The sequence below is a fragment of the Musca domestica genome, unplaced genomic scaffold (assembly GCF_030504385.1).
Source record: "Musca domestica strain aabys unplaced genomic scaffold, Musca_domestica.polishedcontigs.V.1.1 1, whole genome shotgun sequence".
Classification (NCBI taxonomy): Eukaryota; Metazoa; Arthropoda; class Insecta; order Diptera; family Muscidae; genus Musca; species Musca domestica.
Window position 1 is genome coordinate 40,641,260 of NW_026712114.1, and position 24,120 is coordinate 40,665,379.

At 34.6% G+C, this 24,120-nt stretch overlaps 2 non-coding genes across 2 annotated transcripts; both read right to left on the reverse strand.

Annotated features, from left to right (window-relative positions):
• Nucleotides 1-20,152: 20,152 nt before the first annotated feature.
• TRNAF-GAA (transfer RNA phenylalanine (anticodon GAA)) lies at nt 20,153-20,225 on the reverse strand. Its single transcript has one exon. It is a non-coding gene; the product is annotated as a tRNA-Phe (tRNA).
• Nucleotides 20,226-20,847: 622 nt separating this feature from the next.
• TRNAF-GAA (transfer RNA phenylalanine (anticodon GAA)) lies at nt 20,848-20,920 on the reverse strand. The gene has a single exon. It is a non-coding gene; the product is annotated as a tRNA-Phe (tRNA).
• Nucleotides 20,921-24,120: the final 3,200 nt, after the last annotated feature.

Genomic DNA, 24,120 nt, shown 5'->3' on the forward strand with positions numbered 1-24,120 from the left:
ACTTAAATCACCAAAATACCGAAAATAGGGAGGGGGCTATACCAAAACGTGGAGCTACATGGACCATTTTCAATACCAAAAGCCCTGCAGACATAATTTACATTTGAGTAAAATTGTATCAACCTATTTCATTTCGTTCGGAAGCTAGAGTGATTTACACAGAGGATAGACAGACGGACATGGCTAAATCGATATAGCATCTTATGCTGATCAAGAATATGTAAACCTTGTGGGGTCTAAAATGTATATTTCGGGGTGTTACATACGGAATGACAAACTTAATATACCCTCTATACTATAGTGGTTTTCTTTGTAACGGTAACGTCCTTATGGTGCATGACATAGCAAGTTTCGCTCGACTGAACCTAATGTCCCTTTAACTTGTATTCATTTAATACATAACATACTGCCACCAAGGGGCGGATGCGAGGAGAATCTAATTATAATAACAACAATTTGATGTAATTTTCTTAATAAATAAATTTGTAATATGAATATGTCAATAATGACACTGATTTAAATAAATGCAAAACTTTCAATTTCATTTTGAAAACGATATTATTGTACATGTAGTATATGAATTATTGAATATATAATTAGAAATAAATAGGTAGGGATTCGAATAAATGATTTTTCTTGGAAATAATCTTGAACATATTTACACATAGCTTAGGAAATACTACGTAAATGTTATCAACAAGATCATACTGGAACTACTGTGACCAATTAAGACACTATAATAGCATGTTTCGGTTTTGTGTTATTAATTTGAATTTTCCATTGGCAATGGTCTTCTATGCCTCCATGCAGCAATGAACATCTTAGATTTTTTAATTAAGTTCCTAATTTGTATTTCCTAGTCATATGTCATATATGAAAAATATTAACGGAAAAATTACATCTTTAAATTGTGAAAGGCAATCCCTATATGCCAAGTACTCAATCACACAATGTAATCTAATCGTACAAGTAAAGGGTGGAAGTCTGTCTGGCGGCCTTTGAATGGAGAAGTCTGCTGATTTGCATATTGACGTTTTATATTGTACTTTGAGATTTATTACTTAAAAAGGGCATAGTCTCGTGCCATATTTGATTATTGTTGAAATATTTATATTTAGAAATTAACCCTTTTGGGGTGAGAATGAGTACTATTGGTGGATTGCCAGACGAACAAATGTTAGATTTTTTAATTACAAATTTTAGTTGTATACTGTGAAAGCAATAGATAAAATGTTTCTATACTTTTAAAAATTTTTTAAATTAGGAAGGATAGTTTTGTAATGGATATTCAATGGAATTGGTAGACTATGGTTGATATTTATCGAAATCTCCGACATCTGACCAAACAAGGTGAGATAAAACAAGTAAAAAAAAACATTAAGTTCGGCCGGGCCAAACTTTTAATACCCTCCACCTTAGGGTAAAGTAAACATTAGAAGAAATGTGACAAAAACCATTAAAATGCCGAATATCGGCAGGTACCGTTATATTGGGGCTATACCAAATCGTGGACCTACACATACAATGTTTCGCCAAAGGAGCTAGAACCTATTATTACCTACAATTACCAGACAAATCCGTGAAAAAATGTGGCAAAAATTATCAAATTACCGAATATCGGGAGGTACCGTTATATGGGGGCTATACCAAAACGTGGACCTATAATTACAATGACTCGCCACACGAACTAGGACCCATTATGATCTACAACTACTAATTTACTGAGTAATTCTTGAAAAAAAATATGTCAAAAATCATCAAAATACCGAATGTTGGGAGGTACCGTTATATGGGGACTATAACAAAACATGAACCCATACATGCAATGTTTTGCCACACGCACAGGGACCCGTTATGACCTACAAATACCAATTTTCAGACAAATTCGTGAAAAAATGTGGCATAAATCATCAAAATACCGAATATCGGGAGGTACCGTTATATGGGGACTATACCAGAATGTGAACCGATATATCTCATTTTCAATACCAAACATCCTAGACACAATACAAATTGCTCTGCTCAATTTTGGCGCTCTACTTCAAATAATTTGGGCTGTATCGTGATTTCAACAGACAGACGGACAGACAGACAGACAGATGGACAGACAGACAGACGGACATCGTTAAATCGACTTAGAATTTTATTTGGATTATGAATATAAATACTTTATGGGGTCTACGACGAATATTTAAGGATGTTACAAAGGGAATGACAAAGTTAATATACCCTCCTTTCCAAGGTGGAGGGTATAAAAAGAAACAGCAACAAAGTCAAACGCCATAATGTTTACATTTTTTAAAGTTTATTGAATGAAAGTAAAAAATGTCGGAAATAGCATCAAAATGTAGAATAAGTTTAGATTTGTTCGAATTGGTAACCTATGGCCTTCAAACGGTCACTGAAACCGTCACACGCTGCCCGAATCTTGCTCTGCGGTATTTTGGCCAATTCCCGGCGAAGCGCTTGCTTGAGGTGATCGACACTTTGGTATTTTTTAGTGCCAAGCTTGCTTTTCAAATTACTCCAGACATAATAGTCCAACGGATTAGTATCCGAAGATTTTGATTGCCATTCTGCGCCGGAAATGAAGCGAGGAACTTCATTTTGTAACAATTCTCGGGTGGCGCGTGTTGAGTGCGATGGTGCTGAGCCCTGTTGGAATGTCCAAGGTCTGTTTGTGTGCCCAAGGTTTTAATACACTCTCCAGAATATTTTCGCGACAATATTTGGCATTTATTCTGATGCCACGGTCAATTAATATGAGCGCAGAGCGACCATCGGTTGTTATGGCGGCCCACACCATCAGCATGGCCGACGCTTGAGTTCTGTTCTGGCCAACCGAAGGTGTACATTTTCATCTGACCTCTTTGGCAAGTAAACACGATCATTTTGTTTGTTTACAAATTGCTGGACAACGAATGTTTTCTCATCGGAGAAAACCAAATTCGCCTAGCGAAGCAACTCTTTAGCACTTTTGAGTCTATTTTCTTTCTTTTGCGGTGTAAGTTCTTGCACTTTTTGGAATATCAAAGGCTTTACCCCGAGCTCATTTTTTAATATTTGACGAATGGAATATTGCGATATGTTCGACTCACGCTTCGTTTCTCTAGTTTTTGAGCCATTTCTGTCGATGTTGCTGTTTTCTTCCGTCCACTTCCTTGACGTCGGGCTACGCTACCAGTATCACGGTAACGAGCGATGGTACGAGACACAAAAGATTTATTCCCATTTAAATGCTGGAGTGTTCTAACGATAGTGGTTTTCCGGTTGAGATATAGCTATAGCTCCCACATATATCTTCATCCAATATTAGGTTTCTTCTGCACCAAATGGCTAATATCAATCCAAATGGTGTGAATTTTACTACATCTGACCGAATTCAGCCTACAAGCATGTGATTCAAATTTGGTGAAAATCGGTTCAGATATAGCTATAGCTCCAATATTTATGTTTCATCCGATTTGGTGTTTAAGTCCCTCACATTCGTAATATGCACTCCACGAGACTGTTATTTCGCACCAGAAATCAGATACAGCCTAACAATTCATGATTCAAATTTTTGTCAAGATCGGTTCCGATTTGGATATAGCTCCCATATTTATCTTCATTCGATTTTGGTTTTTTGTGCACCAAATGGTTAATATCAGTCCAAATGGTGTGAATTTTGGCACTTCAGACCGAATTGAGTATAGAAATAAGTACTTCAAATTTGGTGCACAATACAAGTATAATATTTGGTACCAGATATCAGATGCAGCCAAGAAATTGTGTGAAGATCGGTTCCAAATTTACTTTAAAAATCAGTCGTCGATTCGCGCAACTTATTATCGCAAAATTGTGTTCAGCGATGAGGCGCATTTTTGGCTTAACGGGTTTGTTAATAAGCAAAATTGCCGCATATGGAGTGAGGCCAATCCACAGGAGACCCTAAAGACTCCATTACATCCAGAAAAAATGCACCGTATGGTGCGGTTTTCACTCTGGTGGCATCATCGGACCTTATTTCTTTAAAAATGAGGCCGGAGCTTGCGTTACGGTCAATGGAGATCGTTACCGCAACATGATCAATGATTTTTTGTTTACAAATATGGATGACATTGATCCGGAGGAAATGTGGTTTCAACAGGATGGTGCTACGAGCCATACGGCGAACGCAACAATCGACTTATTGAAATCAAAATTTGGCAATAAGTTGATTTCGAGAAGGTCGTGCGATTTGACACCTCTCGATTATTTCCTGTGGGACCGCGTGAAGTCACTGGTTTATGTCGGCCCGCCCGACTTTTGAGCTTTCCTTACTGATTTTTACTTGTTTTTTTATGAAATAGTAACCGATTATTTGCAACCCACTGGTAATGCAGAAAGTAATTACATTATATAACCTTTTGATGGGTTACTCGGGTCATATTGCTCCCCATTTTTTTCTAGCTACGAGCAAACAATTACAATAAATTATTGATTTCAAATACAAAAAGGAAATACCTGAAGTTAATTAAATTTTGAATAAAAATTTTAAAATATGATGTCTACAAACAAACATGCTTTTTTCAATCTAATAATAAACGAATTTTTGGTTAAATAATCGCAATGCGAACTGTGTTGATTCTAAACTCTACACGTTTTGTGATTTTTTTTTCATTTTGGTTTGTTTGTTCGTTCTTTGTCTTCGTATTGTTGTTCAATTAATTATGCCTAAATATTGGATATTGCATTTTAACGCCTTCTTCTAAAACCGGACTTTATCTAAATAATTTACTGCAAGCCTTTCCAGTGCTGGTGGCACTCCTCTCTACTCTGGCAAAATTCTTGGCCGCGTTGTTGTACTTGTTCTAGTCTTAATCTTTTAAATGGGTTAATCATGTCATACCAACCGTATATTACTTTCAATCATAATTGTAATTAATCCATATCCAGATCCATATTACATGTACATGGATTAATTATTGCTATTATTGTTATGGAAAAAGAAGAAGCAAAAGCGAAGAGAAGAATAGAATAGAAGAGAACAGCCATGGCAACTGGTCACTTGTTAACTAACGTCTCCACAATTGTTCTTTAATTTATGGACCGAAATAATACTCCATTGTCGTTGATTCGAATTTCTGTAGACTAGACAAAGGCTATAAAAAATCATTACTCCTTGTATTGTCTTTAAATCTTTGATCGACTAATGATGCCTTGTCTGCATTTGTAGCTGCACCGTCTCCGTCTGACCCTATCGGTTTGGGGAATTTAAACAGCCAGCCAGCCACCGACGACGCCTCGGTCGCCGCCGACGAAGTCTATTGATTTTAATTATATCATGTTTTCGTTTCAAACGTAATCTCGTGATTCGATATAAAACAAAAAAAAACTTTCGTACAAAGTAACGCTAGCCAACAACAGAGTTGTGCTACAAATCGTATAATAAATTATTACCTTATTAATTCATAAAGACACGAACAAATCACAATTGAATGTAAATGCTAATGTAAATAACTCCACATAAAAAACCAAAGTAATAGAGCAAAGAATTGTTAGACCCACGTTGTTTTTTTTTTTAATTTTTAACTTAGTAAAAGGAATTTTTTTGAGCAGATAAAAAAATAAAATTGCAAAAGGTGGAAACGGAAATCCTCTTCTATTGAATTCTTATATTCTAAGCGGGAGGGTGTAATATATGCAAACATACATTTTTGTCATTTCGAAGATTTCGACCATGTAATGTTTAGAGATCTCATTTAGAAACTTAATAAAACATAAAATAGTGTCCCAAAAAATATTCAACGTAGACCAGCTATTGGTTTGTCTCCTCATGATTTTACAAGTTTTCAAGATTTTAGCCCAAATTTTTAACCAAATCAGCAGTAACTTGACATTTCAGGTTCTCAGTGGGTAGTTCAACTTATCTTACAAAAATATTCCCTATAGGCATAGCTCCCCTGTAATGGATTTTTAACAATTTAGGCTTTTAGAGAGTAGCCAATTTTAACATAAATTGAAACTGTATAAATATAAATTAACCGGGCTATAAATGATGCTTAAAATATTTCTATAAAGATATGCAATGGAGTCATTTCCTAAAGTATCGGTCGGTTTTGCCGACCCTTAGCCAATATTCGATCATTTTAAAATATTTTGTCTTCTGTTATGAATTTTCAAACTCTTGACCCTCTATGGAGTGGGTTTTGAAAGAATGAGTCAATATTGTGGATTTCGTGTCGGAGTTGTAATTATTCAAAATTTTGACCCTTTGTGGGGGAGATACCAAAAGGAGTGAACCGATATATTACATCTTAACAACAGACCTTGGGTTAATATAAATATTGGGATGTGTGAAATTTGAAGACAATCGGACTCTTACATCACATTTTATAAGAGTTGTAATTATGTAAAATTTTGAACCTTCGTGGGGAAGGTACCAGAAGGAGTGAACCGATATTGTCCATTTTCGCATCAGACCTAGCACTGACGTAAATATTAGGAGTTGGAGAAAATCCGATTATCGTTTTCCTTTCTGTGCAAAAAATATATATTTTTGAAAATTTAGACAATTTGTGATGGAGGTACCAGAAGGAGTGGACCGATATATTCCATCTTTACACCAGACCTTGGGTTAATATGAATATTGGGATGTGTTAAATTTGGAGACAATCGGACTCTTACATCACATTTTATGAGAGCTATAATTATTCAAAGTGTTGAGCATTTGTGGGGGATGTACTTGATGGAGTGGACCAATATTGTCCATTTTCACATCTGACTTAGCACTGACGCAAATATTAGTATTTGCAAAGTTGCAGCAAAATCGGATTATTCTTTCTCTTTCTGTGCAAAAAAAATATATTTTTTGTGGGGGAGGTTTCAGAAGGAGTGGACCGATATTGCCCATCTCCGAACTCGATCTAAGTTTGGCAAAATATTACGATGTACCAAGTTTGCATCAAATCGGATACTCACTTCGAGAGTTATTGACAGACGAACGAACATCGCTAGATCGACTCCAAATGTTCTGAAACGGATTTGGTCCAAAGAGACCTAGGGTCTAAAATCGTTATTTCGACTAGGGACGTTTTGGTCGTATCAAATGATTTATACCCTCTGTAGACATAAGGCTGAGGGTATAAAAACATTAAGTTCTGCCAGGCCCAATTTTCCATACCTCCACCATAAGGTACAAGATATTGGAACTGTGTGGCTTGTTTGTTCGGGATACCGTAGTATTTTGTTGTTGCAAAATGGTCAGGCTTATCCCTTTATTGTTGTTTTTATAAAAACAACGTTTGTTTATTAGTGGAGAACGATGGTAATGTTTACCAGGGGGTAAGGCAGGGAATACCTAGGTTTCGGAAAGAGCCACCAATCCTCATCAGTTCTCCTGGTAAACATTACCATCGTTCTCCACTAATAAGCAAACGTTGTTTTTATAAAAACAACAATAAAGGGATAAGCCTGACCATTTTGCAACAACAAGGTACAAGATATTTTTAAATAAAAGTACCTGGATTCAAACGTGTTGCACTATAATATGCAAATATCAGCGAGATCGGTTGAATAATGCAGTTAAAGTTTTTAAATACAGTAAAGTGGGTGGAACCATTATATGGGGATCATTTTTCTATTACAAGGATTGCAATCTATTTCGAGTTTTAAGTGCCAAATTCAAGACACCGTAGGAAAATTTGCCTAGGATTATAAAAATACCGAATGTCGGTAGGTACCATTTTATGGACTTCTATGACCAATATGGACAATATTTTGACATCGGTTGTGGGGACTATTATTAACTACAATAACCTATTTTGAAAAAAATCCAATTGAAAATATAGCTTAAATTGTAAAATATATTGGTAGGTACAGTTATACGAGGGCTATAGTAAAACGTGGACCCCTACAGACTATATTTGGCTACCAGAGGTAGGACCCGTTATGAACTCTTAATACCATTTGCCATAAATCATCAAAAATCAAATGGGGGCTATAGGCAAGCGTAAGCCTATACATATAGCATTCTGCCACCGAAGGTACTACCCGTTACAAACTCTCAATACCAAATTTGGTATAATTCCGTGGAAAAATGTGACAAAAAATCAGCAGGTATCGTTATTAGGGGCATATACAAAAAAGTTGACTTATATTTCTCATTTCCAATACCAACTATACTAGACACAATACAAACTATTGTTGCAAATTTCAAAAATACAAATCTTTCCATTAATCCGCGAATATTTATACAAAAAAAGGTCACGTCTGACCCTAAACACTTATGCTGATAATTAAGATATCGGATATATAGCAAAATATATACAATGTACAGGGTGAGATGAAAAAAACTGCAACTGAACTGTCGAATTTGGTTTTCTCCGATGAGAAAGAATTCGTTGTCCAGCAGTTTGTAATCAATCGAAATGATCGTGTTTACTTGCCAAAGAGGTCAGCTGAAAATGTGCACCTTCGGTTGGCCACCAGAATCAAGCGCCGGCCATGGTGATGGTGTGGGTCGCCATAACAGCCGATGGTCACTCTCCGCTCGTTTACTCGGCCGTGGAATCAGAATAAATGCCGAATATTCTCGCGAAAAACTTCTGGAGGGTGTGTTAAAGCCTTGGCCATGTAAACATTTTGGCCGCAGACCTTGGACATTCCAACAGAACTCAGCACCATCGCACTCATCACGCGTCACCCAAGAATGGTTACAAAATGAGGTTCCTCGCTTCATTTCCTGCGCACCATGGTACTAAAAAGTACTAAAGTGTCGATCACCTCAAGCACGCTCTTCGCTGGGAATGGGTCAAAATACCGCAGTGCAACATTAGGGCAGCGTGTGACTGTTTCATTTGCCGTTTGAAGGCTTTAATTCGTGCCAAAGGTGACCAATTCAAACAAATTTAAACTTATTCTAAAATTTGAAGCTATTTGCGATTTATTTTCTTTCATTCAATAAAATGTAAAAATTATGGCGTTTGACTATGTTGCTGTTTTTTTCTCATCCTGTATAGCTAAGAAAATGGACACGTTTTGTATAATTTTTTTTGAATACGCATCAGCACTACAGGTAGCGTAAAAATAGGGCAAATATCACAGGCCGAAAACCAAAGGTAATATTTTTGTCAGTTTGTATGACATTATTTAAAAATGCTACTATATTATTGCCTTTGTTGGCGCTGTAGCCTTTGCTAACCTGCTCTTATTAATTTTTAGAAGTTAGGTATTCCAGCCCTTGAGAAAGATATTTTTCAATATATTTTCAATTATTATACCAAAAATTATATTTTTATTCTCACAGCATTTTTAGTCCGATGTGATTGGCTTTTTATTATCCTGACATAGTGAAAATGAAATGATTGCAGACTCAGTATCTCTTTAATTTTTTTTTCATACAAAGTTCAATGAACTGAATATATGAGTCGGTTTTATTTCTTTACAATATCATAAGCGAAGATTATTTGGCTTTTAAGTTTAAATTCTTATCTGCATGGCTTATTTTTATATTTCAATTGTGGATTAAGCAAGAGCATATCAACATCACGAAATATGACGTGGGGTTAAGATTTCATTTCATTTGTGATATGGGAAAGAATATAAAATTAAGTAAATGGTATAGGTATTGTTATAAACGCGTAATATAGTACTCGTATAGGGATACTGGAAATTTCTAAGAGCGATAAAAGTCATTTATTAAAAAAAAAAAATAAAATAACATAGCCAGGAGACATCAAGATGTGGAGTGAGTTCCGTTTTGGTTACACTGTTATCCTCCACAAAGTAGGTCATATGCGTACTTGAATATCTGTGATAGCCTTTCATCACGAAAGACCACTTCTGCAACCCCCTTTGGACATCTAAAAATGTAAGAGGATACTGGAATAAGTCTATTTTGTGAGAAGCTCGACATCAAGTACCCATACTCGGCAAGAAGTACCCAGCAAAACTACTCACAACAATCCATAATTTGATCATACTGAATTTCATAATTCCAAAATCTCGTCATTGTATAAATTCTACACACCTACAGTGACCCTTACACCAAAATACACAATTTCAGTCTTATTCCTACGTATTATATCAAATATAGTTAACTATACTACGGATTTTCAAATCCACCTTATTACCAAAACGCTACTCACTTGCAAGATATGAATTTGTTTGTGAAATTGTATTGAATACCTAACAATACGACGGAGTGCTTTCATATTCTGGTCAAAAAGATAAGGGCTCTATGACATAATTTCAAAAAATCTTCCAAAATGGATTTGAGCATAAGGGGCCTTTCAAAATATTATAGTGTTGTAGGGTATTACATGGTCGGCTCCGCATAGCCTTTGCATACTTCTTTTTTAAATATTTTAAAAGATCCACGTTTTGCAGTCTTATTCCTACGCATTATATCAAATATAGTTAGCTATAATACGGATTTTTCAAATCCACATTATTACCAAAACGCTACTCACTTACAGTGATCGTAATACCAAATTTCATGGTATAAACTCTTAGCATACACTATCTACCAACTCAAACACAATTTAATGATTTTCGTACACTTAAAATTCAAGCTTCCCGAAAATCCTTTCAATTAACAATCTCAACTAAATAACAATTCAAACTATTAGAATGGCTAATTTGCGAGAACACTTAAGCTGATTAAGAAAGCAACAAATTAAATGTTAGATCCTTTCTTGTAATAATGCGTCATTGACGACATTTACAACACTTCAGAATCAGATTTCAGCTTAAAGACAATTCCATTTATAATGACTGTAATCCACTCAAATCATTCTATGAGAATCCACACATTCATACCCACATAGGTACATAATGAATGCCATATATCAAATTTATAACAGAACCAGTTTTGTTTTATTGAACAGCTGATCGGATCGATCTCCAAGTCGTACTTCAAATCATCCATACCGGAAAATTCTCAACGCCAGCAATGCTGCTGCTGCTGCTCGCATTAAAAATCAAAGTTCAAAGTCAATGTTTATGCCAATGAAAAGTGATACTCGGCTACTCCGTCTGATACGACGACAAAACAATAACAACAAATATGAATTGTAAACAAAAAATCTGAAAAAGAAAAAAAAAAGAACAGCAACAAAAACAAATCTCAGCAACAATAACATTTAAGCAAAACGTACGATTGAAAAGGCATTTGAAAAGTGCATAATAATGTTGACGACGTGGTCCAGCCAGCGGCGACAATTGCAGCATATGCGCCACACAAACACAAACGCACTCACATAGTTTTTGCTCGCCGCGAACACGCCAAAACGAGAAATGATAACCTTGGCTCTGAACTCGACTTAGAATAGCTGGAAGGCATTTAAAAACGTATTTCTTGTAATAGGAGTTTATGTTTTTGTAGACGGAGAGACAGACAGGTCGACCGACTTATGTATATCACAAATGATGAATGTATGATTCTGGTAGCCAGTGGGGGGGCAGATTTATGTATAAATAATTTGCGGTGAATTAAATATTCCTGTTATGATTCAATTCAATTGTGTTTCATTGATTTAACGAAAACAAATTTATTTGAAATGTGCACAGTAGTTTTTATGGCTGTTTAGAGCGAATTCATTTAACTTAAGGAAGTATTAGTATACTGTACCAGTAGATACTATACCCTCAGTCTGTGACTGTTGTATGATATTTTATAGACAGGACCATGAAAAATGAATTATTAATAAATGTTTTTCCAAAGACCACAAAATGAGGATTTTTTAAGTAATATTTTTCCATGGGTCACAATTTGTGGATTTTTTAAGCAATATTTTTTCGAAGACCACAAATATTTGATTTTTAAGATAATTTTTTTAGGGACCATAAAAGCCACAAATCGTGGATTTTTTGAAGAATAATGTAAGTACTATAAGAACCACATAACGTGGATTTTTAAAAATCATTATTTTAAGGTCCATTTTTATAGAATATTTTTCAAGGACCTTTAGAAGCTCAAAATGTGGATATTTTAAACATTTATTAAGGCTTATTGGAGGACTATAATAATATACTAATAAGGAATATTTTTCAAGGGCACAAGATATGAATTTGTTTAAGAATATGTTTGAAGGACCACAACTTTCGAGTGAAATTGTATTGAATACCTAACAACACGACCGTGTGCTTTCATATTCTGGTCAAAAAGATAAGGGCTTTATGACATCATATCAAAAAAAATCCTCCAAAATGGATTTGAGCGTAAGGGGCCTTTCAACATATTATAGTGTTGTAGGGTATTACATGGTCGGCTCCGCATAGCATTTGCATACTTGTTTTTTAATATTTTAAAAGATCCATGTTTTGTGGATCTAAAAAATATCCACATTTTAAACCTATAGATCAGCTATTAGATGCACAAAACATGGATCTTTTAAAATATTAAAAAAAACAAGTATGCAAAGGCTATGTGGAGCCGACCATGTAATACCCTACAACACTATAATATGTTGAAAGGCCCTTTATGCTCAAATTCATTTTGGAATTTTTTTGTTTTTGATATGATGTCATCTTATCTTTTTGACCAGAATATGAAAGCACTCCGTCGTGTTGTTAGGTATTCAATACAATTTTACTCGAAAGTTGTGGTCCATTTTACAGCTAAATGTAACCAGTGGTCATTCAAAATGCTAAACTTCCTCTATGTACTTAACTCTCTTCTCATTCAAAATTCCGTGTCGATTGGTTTTTAATTGTGACCTGTAGAGCGACTGTAAAATCAGGAAAATTTTAATTTTTTGGTACATTTGAATCCCAAAATGTACATTTTCAAACTCAATATGCTATAGTTCTGAACCTAACCCTAACCCCATGCAAAATTTCGTGAGCATCGCACGATAATGCGATCTGTCAAATTAAAAAACTAGTAAAGAAAGTCTTAAAGTCGGGCGGGGCCGACTTTATGATACCCTACACCACTTTGCTAATTTAGTAGAGCTCCGCATAACAATTAAAGGTTTTAATAGGAGAATTCAATCATACACACCATGATTATAATTATAATTTTAAGTTCAAAGGACAAAATATGCCGAATCGGATAAAGATATATATGGGAGCTATATCCAAATCTGAACCGATCTCGATAAAATTTGACAAAGATATTTCTGAGCTGCATTTGATATATTTCCCTGAATATCGTTGTTACGGAGTGCATATTACAGCTGTGTGTAACAAATATAACAAATCGGATGAACAGTATATATGGTAGCTATAGTTATATCTGAACCGATCTTCACCAAATTTGACGTACTAGCTTCTAGCTTCTCAATTCTATCGTAAGTGCCAAATTCCATCCCATTTGGACAAATATTAGACGTTTGGTGCACAATAAAAGGTAAATCGGACGAAGTTATATATGGAAGCTACATCAAAATCTGAACCGATCTCGATAAAATTTAGCAAATGTATTTCTGAGCTGTATTTGATATGTTTCCCCAAATATTGTTGTCACAGAGTGCATATTACGTCTGCGGAGGACAAATTTAGCAAATCGGATGAACAATATATATGGGAGCTATAGCAATATCTGAACCGATTTTTGATCAAATTTGGCATACTAAATTTCATTCCAAATTTGGTTGTATGTTCAAAATTCCATACTATTTGGGCTGATATTACACGTTTGGTGCACAATAAAAGGCAAATCAGACGAAGATATAAATGATTTGTGCAAAATTTCAAATGGATAGGGCAATAAATGCGAACTGTACTTTGTTTCCAAAAATACATGGACAGACTTTCAGACAGACAGACGAACGGACGGAAGGATATGCATAAATCGACTCAGAATGTGATTCCATGCAGATCATCAAAAGGAACTATGGGTCTATCTCGTTTCCTTTTGCCTGTTACAAACAAATGCACAAAGACATAATACCCTGACCACCTTGTGGTGTAGGGTATAAAAATCAAGTAAAAATTGTTTTTAGACCCCAGATGTATTACATCATTTACGTTCCACTGTCCATATGTACGATTTTTTACACAATATTTCAATGCATTTTTAGTTCCGCTATAAATATCGCCACAAAAGACAGAAAAAAAAAAAAAAATTCAATTCTTTTTAATATAATATTCCTTTTTGTTGCTTTTATTTGCTTCTGCTGCTGGTATTTATATCACGAGTATGTAGGCTAAATGTCTGTAACGATCTGGTGTTTTATTATATTTTAATTACATGGAATTGGAATTGAATGTCGTCATGAAAGTTGCCGTTGATTGGTGTTGTCGAATTAGTTGCGGCGTCGACCCCTCCTATTTAAGACAAAAAATGGAATGTCAGAAATTCCAGGTGATGATTTGATTCAATATAATTTACATAAATGTGGCTTTAAATCCGTAAAATAAATATAAATATCAACATATTGCTGATTGGAAAAACGACAAATGACTTATAAAGCGTTAATTGTTGTTAAGAGGATATTGAGTTGTGATTGATTTGAAATCTAGAATATGAATGCTGCCATGTGTGAGATGATGAATCTTTGATATATTTAAATTCTTAGTATTAAAGTCACATTTATTGATATGGTTTACTTCCTAAAGCTGAAAACTTTCTACTTTTATAGAGTGTTACTTGTAATAAAAATATTGTCGCGTACTTTGTAACATACCATTTTCATCGAAAAGTAACTGGGTACTCTTCTTTTGTTTTGTTCTCAAAATATTTTTTTGATCAGTGGCGTGATTGGAAGGCTGTGTGGCGATGTGACTGAACATCTAAAAAAAATCTATAGAATTAAGTTATGTCTCCTTTAAGGATTTTTGACACCCAACCACCTTTGAATATTTTGTTGACACTTTTTGGCTGTCTGTATTCAATGTTTACCTGTACTTTTTTTGTTTTTTGAAAATGTACAATATTTTCTGTAATTAATTTATAATAATATGTTATTAAAAACATTTAATTTAATTGATGTGTACGTGTCTGGGTGAGCTCAACTGAGCATGTGATGAATTTTTGTAATTGTAACTTGTGTCTGGGGACGTCGTTTTGTACCCACCGACCGACCGGCCGACTGACTTCCTTGTTTGAATTGAGCAACAGGTTTTCATCGGAATTGTGTAATATTTTTATTTGTGAAAAAAAAATTAGCAACGAAAATATTACGGGCTATGACACCCATGCATATGTATGTCAGAAATTTAATATTGGGATAATTATTTGTTAGCGCACTTATTTATTTATATTTTTGGATATATAATTGCTGTTTTTAATTTATGTAATAATTTAACATTCAGACTGAAGGTGATCTCCATTAATCATGCATGTAAATTTCTTGATTGATTTGTTCGTTGAATTTAGAAACTTTGGAAACAAAAGCGATTTTATTTTGAACCGATGAGAAGCAATTGGAATTGTGTGTATTCTACCAAGTTGCAGTTGTTCAAACCAAAATATGTACAATGTTATTTTCATTTCTAAGTTTTTTTTATTTATTAATAAAATAAAAATGTTAGTACGATATAATTTTTGTGTTATGGGTGTTAAAAGTTTTATTGGCCAAAAATTATGTAATACCCCGAAATATTGGTCCTGCACATAGGAAACTATAAATAGATCTTTCTATTTCGCGGAACTGCGTCGATTTAGCTATGCCATGTTAATTCGTAATCACGCTACAGATGAAATTATGGTCCGACCTTCACCTCACGCATGAAGGTGGGGTTAAGGTCAGAAAAGAAGCCTATTGTTTTTGGAGATGGTCGCAAAATATTTAGGGATTGAAATGGACTAAAAATAAATTTTCCCGATTTTGCTGTTGCTCTACAGGCCACAATTATAAAAAAAATCGACGCGGAATTTTGCATGGAGTTCGAGTTTATAGCTGGGCAGAAGCCTAGGTCATCGGACAATATTTAGCGGGTAAAATAAACCATAACTTTTATGTTGAATAATACGAATATTTCCACTAAAACGCGAATATTTGTAATCCTGACCAAATCACAAATATAGCAAAATAGGAACAATACTTATATATACAGGGTGAGATGAAAAAACTGCAACTAATTTCAGACTACTGTCATTTCTAAACCACTCGTTCGACAGCTGTTAACATTATTCCAGTGACAGCTCATTTTTTTACAAGCGTACAAAAGCACTTTGGTGAGCACTTTCCAGAAAAAAGGTATTCGTTATGGAATTCAAGCGTGATAGTGTGATTTCTTTATATTTAGCTGGAAACCCACAAAGTGGCTATCGTTAGAACACTCCAGCATTTAAATGTGAATAAATCTTTTATGTCTCGTACCATCGCTCGTTACCTCGCTCGATACTCGATACTGGTAGCGTAGCCCGACGTCAATGAAGTGGACGGAAGAAAACAACAACATCAGCAAAAATGGTTTGAAAAGTAAAGAAGCGAATTGATCGAAACCCACGTCGCAGTGACCGAAAAATGGCTCGTGGGCTGAACATATCGCAATATTCCATATTATATTGAAATATTGAAAAATGAGCTCGGGGTAATGCCATTGAAATTCCAAATAGTGGAAGAACTAGAATCAAAAGAGCTAAAGAGTTGCTTTCTTTGGCCGAAAGTGGTGAACTGCTGAATTAGGTTTTCTCCGAATGCCGAATATTATCGCGAAAATATTCTGGAGGGTGTATTAAAGCTTTGGACACGCAAACATTTTGGCCTTGGACATTCCAACATGACTCAGCACCATCGCACTCAGCTCGCGCCACCCAAGAATGGTTACACATCTCCGAATACCAATCCACCAAAAATCTCCGAATACCAATCCGTTGGACTACTGTGTCTGGAGTATTTTAGAAAGCAAACCTAAAAAATAACAAAGTGTCGAGCACCTCAAGCAAGCGCTTTGCCGGAAATAGGCCAAAATACCGCAGAGCAACATTCGGACAGCGTATGACGGTTTCATTTGCCGTTTGAAGGCCATAATTCGTGCCAAAGGTGACCAATTCGATTAAATCTAAAATTGTTCTAAAATTTGATGCTATTCCGACATTTTTTGTTTTCATTTAATAAAATTAAAAAAATATATAAAAATTTTGCTCATACAATAACACATTATTATATTTGTTGCAGTTTTTTTATCTCACCCTGTATATGTTGTACGCTGTACTGATTTTCACAATTCTCAGAAAATTGGAATGATGTCTATCCGGAAAAAAATAAAATCTATGAAAATCGCGTAAAGTAAATATTTGCCATTAAAAAGTAAATATTTTTTTTTGTTAATTTTTTTTCAATTTTTGCCATATTTTTTATCGCATTCGATTTTTTCAACTTTACTTATAATTTTGAATTGTACATTTTCTAAAGTTTTTCTACATCCCACAACATTTTGTGTTTAGAATATTATATATACCCCCAAATAGCATGGGGGTAGGGTCAGGGTCAGAATTAAAGGCTATTGTTTTTTGGGGTTTAAATGGACCAAAAAACAATTAAAAACAAATTGACGGGGAATTTTGCATGAGAAAAGAATTGAGGAAAGGAAAGAAGTCGAGCATTTTAGATGGCCATTTAATTATATTTAGCTGTAAAATAGATCACAACTTTCGTGTGAAATTCCCAGCGTCAAAATCCTAAGGGTAATATTTGGACAGGGCTCTATGATATTATTTCAAAAACGAAATCTTCCAAAATGGATTTAGAAATAAGAGGACTTCCAACATATTGTAGTGTATTACATCGTGGTCGGCCCCGCACTACTACAACAATCTTATCCTTAATAATAACAATTCAATTATATTAAGTCCATTTCAAATTGAATAAAATTCGTTTACCTGAAAAAATAATTTCGTACCGAAATTATTTACAATTTCTACCAAATCAACAGCGTGTTAAAAAAAAATAATATTATTAGAATAGGTCATGAACTCGAGGTTAACGAAAGTGAAAACAAATGAATGAGTGCAATAAAATGTGCAAAATTGAGAAAGTGAAATTAAGAATTAGACAGATGTGCTGTTTTTTGTGATTATTTTTAAGGAACAACGACTCTTCGTGTTTTGTTGCCGATACGCAAAAAGAACAAAATGCGACGTAATTTATTAATATTCTTTAGACGTTGGATTTGAATGAAACTTTAATTGTTTTAATGTTTCAATTGAAATACAAAATTAACAACATTACCAACAACAAGAAAATATATATAGGTCAATATACTACGAATGCATAGAATTTTAATGTTTTAAATACAAAATGTTTGTTCTAAATATATATTTTAACGATTAAAGATGTTGTGACAAACAAATCCCCCTAAATTGATGTGATTTGTATTTTAAATAAGTAAACAAATATATTTTTTGGTTGAGTGCAACGAATGGAATTATTGCAATGAGTAATCAGGGATATTGTGGAAAATAACTTTTCTTGGGTAGCGTAGCCCGACCTCAAGGAAGTGGACGGCAGAAAACAGCAACATCAGCAGAAATGGCTCGGAAGCTGAAAATTCCGCAATATTCCATTCGGCAAATATTGAAAAATGAGCTCGGTGTAAAGCCATTGAAATTCTATTGAAATTGAAGTGCAAGAACTTACACCGCAACAGAAAGAAAATAGACTCAAAAGAGCTAAAGAGTTGCTTCGCTTGGCCGAAAGTGGTGAACTGCCGAATTGGGATTTCTCCGATGGGAAAACATTCGTTGTCCAGCAGTTTGTAAATAAACAAAATTTCCGTGTTTACTTGCCAAAGAGGTAAAAATACCGCAGATCAACATTCAGGCAGCGTAGGAGGGTTTCATTGGCCGTTTAAGGACCATAATTCTTGCCAAAGTTGACCAATTCGAACAAATCTAAACTTATTCTAAAATTTGATGCCATTTCCGACATTTTTTGCTTTCATTTAATAGAATTAAAAAAAATGTAAAAGACCCTGTAAAAAATCGAATTTGAATGCGTATAATGGCTTTAGAGTAGTCAAAATTTTGAAACTATATCCAACTCTGAATCGATATTCCACAAACTTGATGGAAGCTTTGTACCTCTGGTACCAAATAGCATTGCTGTATAGTGGATGATATGTCTTCGATAGGAATTATATTAAAAAAATATTTATTGGAGTAATAGTTATACCAGGCCGAGTTTCAGCGAATGAAAAAACTCGACTGAACATGAAAAATCTATCCAATCTGATATTACATATATGGTGGACAAAAAAACGTAAAATCCGATGAAAACGTAAAATCCGATGAAAACGTAAAATCCGATGAAAACGTAAAATCGGTTGAAGATATACTTGGGAGCTATATGTAAATTTGAACCGGTACCCATCAATTTCAATAGGGTTCATCCTTGGGGCAAACAAATATTGTTCGGTCAATTTCTCGCATTAGATGCTCATTTTTTCTTTTTTATGAACTTCATAGGTATTTAAAATTTTGATCTGTTGTGGGGGAGATACTAGAAGGAGTGGCCCGTTTTATCCGTCCTTCGTACCAGCTTTTGTGCTGCTATAAATATTGGAAAGAACCATGTGGGCCTTTTTCACATTTCACAAGAGTTATTATTATTCAAAATGTTTACTTTTTGGTGAGGGATGTAAAATATTAGGATTTGCAAAGTTTGCCCAAAATTGCATGTGCAAAACATGAGCCCCACAAAGTATTTTCTTTGGACTTGAAGGCTCCAAATTTTGTAAGTTCATAACATTAAAAGTTAATGAGAACGAAAAAAAACGACGAAAAACGCATCTTTACTTTTTTTGGTCTCTTAGCATGCTGCGGTGTTATATTATAGTTAATAATAATTGAATTAAAAACAACGAAAGGCAAGTGTAAACGAGTATATCAAAAATATGGAAAATGAACTCAAATAATTGTAGGTAACTTTTCTTCGATTGTGCATTTTGTACATTCAGATGTCAATAATCAAAAATATTGCCTCTTTGAATCAACGCATTGAATCGAAGAAATGATGCAATATTGCATTTAATAGACAACAGCTACAAAACTGATTAGATTTTGTCTATACACGTTTTGAAAAATATTGTTTCAACCTGCCCATAGGCACGTAGGCACAATTGAAGACATCTGTCTTGTTGCTCTGGTAAGCACTCAGGATTATTGTATTTTAGACAGACCTACACAAGTTATTGTGCAATTTTTAAATATCCTGGTGAGTAAAATCACAGTTCTACACTTGGTCATTCAAATAAAACTCATTTAATACTATTAATTTTAGTGCAATAATAAATAAATTGCCGAAACCCGGGATTGAACCGGGGACCTTTAGATCTTCAGTCTAACGCTCTCCCAACTGAGCTATTTCGGCTCATAACAACTCTCAAAGAAACAATAAAAATAATTTTTGTAAATTCACAAAAAAAGAAATGCATCTGAAACTGAGGGTAAAACTATATGGCTTTTTGTTGTCCCTCTATTTAAAACAATACGTCTGATTTGAGCAAAACATTAAATATATATTTTTTTCAAGGAATATACCTTTACGGTGCCTTGTATAGACAATTTTCTGTCATAGAAAGAAGAACCCAATCTTAACTCCAAATGCCAAATTTGGAAAAATTTTGAAAAACGGACAATCATGAACAAATGTTATATCGGAAGGTACTTTCATATGGGGACTGTTCCAAAACGTACTGTTATATGGAGACTATTCCATATTACCTATTTTCAATAGCAAAAATTCTAAGAACCTTAAATAAATTAACCTACTTAATTTTCATTAGAAAATATAGTGTTTTTTTTAAACTCTTCTGATCAAAAATATATATATAAAAATGAGCCTTGAATATTTTATTTGACTTAGTTTGCTGCAAAAAATACCTCAACTAATTAATTTTAATTTTATTTGTAATCTCTTTTTCCTGCACTCCTTACCTATTGATAACCTATATTATTTTTCTTAGAACTGCATCATTTTAAAAGAAATTATTTGCCGAAACCCGGGATTGAACCGGGGACCTTTAGATCTTCAGTCTAACGCTCTCCCAACTGAGCTATTTCGGCTGATGACAGATTATGCAAGGAACTTAAAAAATCAAATTCAAACGAGGACTTTATCAGATAATGAATCTAGTGTTTAACAGAGCCTATTTTAATTATGAATTGCAATTTCTTGCAAATAAAATTTAAAATGGAAAAACTCAGATTGCAGCTACTGCAAATTATGTTCTACTCAGCATTTTTTAATTAGATGAGACGATATATAGCTATAGTTCCCTTAATTTCACTAGCAAGTGGAGATTGTGCATAAAAGCCAAGAAAAGAAAACCGCAGAAGCAGAGTATTGCAAGGGTTCAGTTAATAAGTTTTTGGCAAGATTAGTATGTTCGACTTCCATCGAATTTTACTCACACTCGAAAACGAACAAGGTATACTCGCAGTTATTCAAGTGGTATGGAAAATAGAGCATACTCGATTTCTCTTTTTATTTGCTCGAATTTGAGCGATTTTCACTCTCTAATCGAGAACGGCTCAAATTCATTATAAAGCTTTATTTATTTGTTCAAAAATCGAATAAGTGATTCGATGGTTATCATATTTAAACTAAGGCAACATAAAGTATACCCAGACAAAATCCTACATAGTAAATTATAAACAAGTAAAAAAGCAGTAAGTTCGGCCGGCCCAAACTTTGAATACCCTCCACCATTTGGAACGAATTTTTGGAAAAAATTTTCAAAAAATAAAATCCATTAAAAATTCTTTTAAAATCTTTAATATATCTAATATAGGAAGGTGCCGATATATGGGGGGATATACAATATTTTGGACCTATAAAGACAAATCTATGTCTGGGTGTGAAGTACTCACAAGGATCTCCTTGCGTGGATTTTCAGATAATTCCATTGGAAAAAGTGGATTAAATCATCAAAATACCGAATGTAGGGGAGTATCGTTATATGGGGGATATACGATATTGTGGACCTATATAGACAATTCCGTTTCAGGGGGTAAAGTGCTCATAAAGAACTCCGTGTGTGGATTTTTAGACAATACGATGTGGCTAAAATCATCAAAATACCAAATATCGCGGGGTACCGTTATATGGGAGCTATACGTTATCGTTAACCTATATAGAGAATTCTCTGTCGGGGGGTAAAGTACTCACAAAGAACCCCTTGTTTACAAAGAACCCCTTGTGACCATTCCGTTGAAAAATGTGGTTGAAAACATCAAAATACCGAATATCGGGGGTACCGTTATATGGGGGCTATACGATATCGCGGACCTTTATAGACAATTCTCTCTCAGGGGGTAAAGTACTCACAAGGAACTACTTGTGTGGATTTTAAGACAATTCCATTGAAAAATTTAGCTAACATCATCAAAATACCGAATATCGGGGGGTACCGTTGTATGGGCGATGTACGATATCGTGGACCTGTATAGACATTTCTCTCTCAGGGGGTAAAGTACTCACAAGGATCTACTTGTCTGCATTTTAAAAATACCGAGTATCGGGGGGTACAGTTTTATGGGGGATATCGTGGACCTATATAACCAATTCTTTTTGAGGGGGTAAAATGCTCACAAGGAACTCCTTTTGTGTATATTCAGACAATTCCATTGAAAAATGTGGCTAAAATCATCAAAATGCCGAATACCGGGGGGTACCGTTATATGGGGGCTATACGATATTGTGGACCTATATAGCCCATCTTCGAACTTGACCTGCCTGCAGACAAAAGAGAGATCTGTGCAAAATTTTAGCTTCCTATCTTAATTCGTTTAGACTGTAGCGTGATTACAACAGAGGGACGGAGAGGGCTAAATCGTCTTAGAATTTTACGCTGATCAAGAATATATATACTTTGTTGGGTCTAAAATGATTATTTCGATGAGTTACAAAACGGAATGACGAACTTAATATACCCTCCATACTATGTATGGTGGAGGGTATACAAATTATCTTAAAATCTTATTCAAATTTGTGGAAAACTAATATTAAATTGTAACAGAAATCAGAGATGGAATCCGTTTTTTATTCAATAGAACCCTGGAGATGATCGCCAAAATTTCCTGATTTTGCGATCATCTCTCGACTTTCTGGCATCTAGCCATACCTGTGGGTCCACTTGAATAGTTTCGACTGTTCCATTCAAATTGCAATTTAAATACGTCTCCATTCTGCTGCTATAGACGGAAGTTGAGAAGAACTACAGCCCTTAAATGTTGTAAGGAGAACAATACGGTTTTTATTGTTGTTTAATGTACAATTTAAACCTGATCTTGTGTTTGGAGTAATAGGCACCACCTCTTCTGGCAGATAACTGTCTTAAGATGTCCACGTTTTCGTATAGGCCCATATAACTGTAACCGGAATTTGGGTAGCATTTTTATTGACGAAGTTTGATGGTAGGATTGAGAATTCGGTACTTCAGTTATTATTATATTACTGAGGACTAAGTTTTGTACCAAAGTTTTTTTAAAAATGTTTTAAGAAAACCTATGACTAAATCGGCTATCTTCAAAATCCCTAAGTCCCTTAAGGTCCCCTATCTAGGGGCTATACCTACATTGTATACTTTTCGAGAGGAGTTAAACTACCTGTTGAGAACTAGAAGTGAGATATAAGGGGCTCATGAGATATAAGGGGTCCAAGAAATGTGCCTACATTGACTATTTTCTGCAAGAAGCAAAACTACACACATAGTATCCGAAATATCAATTAATCATGCATACACCGTTATTATTATATTATCTGCGAGGGCTGAATTTTCTGACACAGAGCTCGAAATAATAAAAACCCAAAATTATGATATTCACAATATAATATAAATGGGTCCCCAGTTATGTGCTGCAAACGGGATGACTAATATAATATATTCACTTAAAGGATGGACGGTATAATGAAAACAAGTAAGTAAAGGCTATAGTCGTGCTGGGCCGACCATGTGATACCATACAACACTACAATATCTTAGAAGCCCCCTTATGTCCAAATCCATTTTGGAACATTTCGCTTTTGAAATTATGTCAGATATTACCCTTAGCTTTGTGACCAGGAACATTTGCCAAATATTTACACACTCCGTCGTGCTGTTACTTGTTGTGGTCCATTTTATAGCTAAATATAATCCAATGGTCATCCAAAATGCTAGACTTCTTTCCTGTCCTTAACTCTCTTCTCATGTAAAATTCCGTGTCGATTGCTTTCAATTGTGTGATCAGGAAATATTTTCTGTTACTTGTTAATTTGAAAC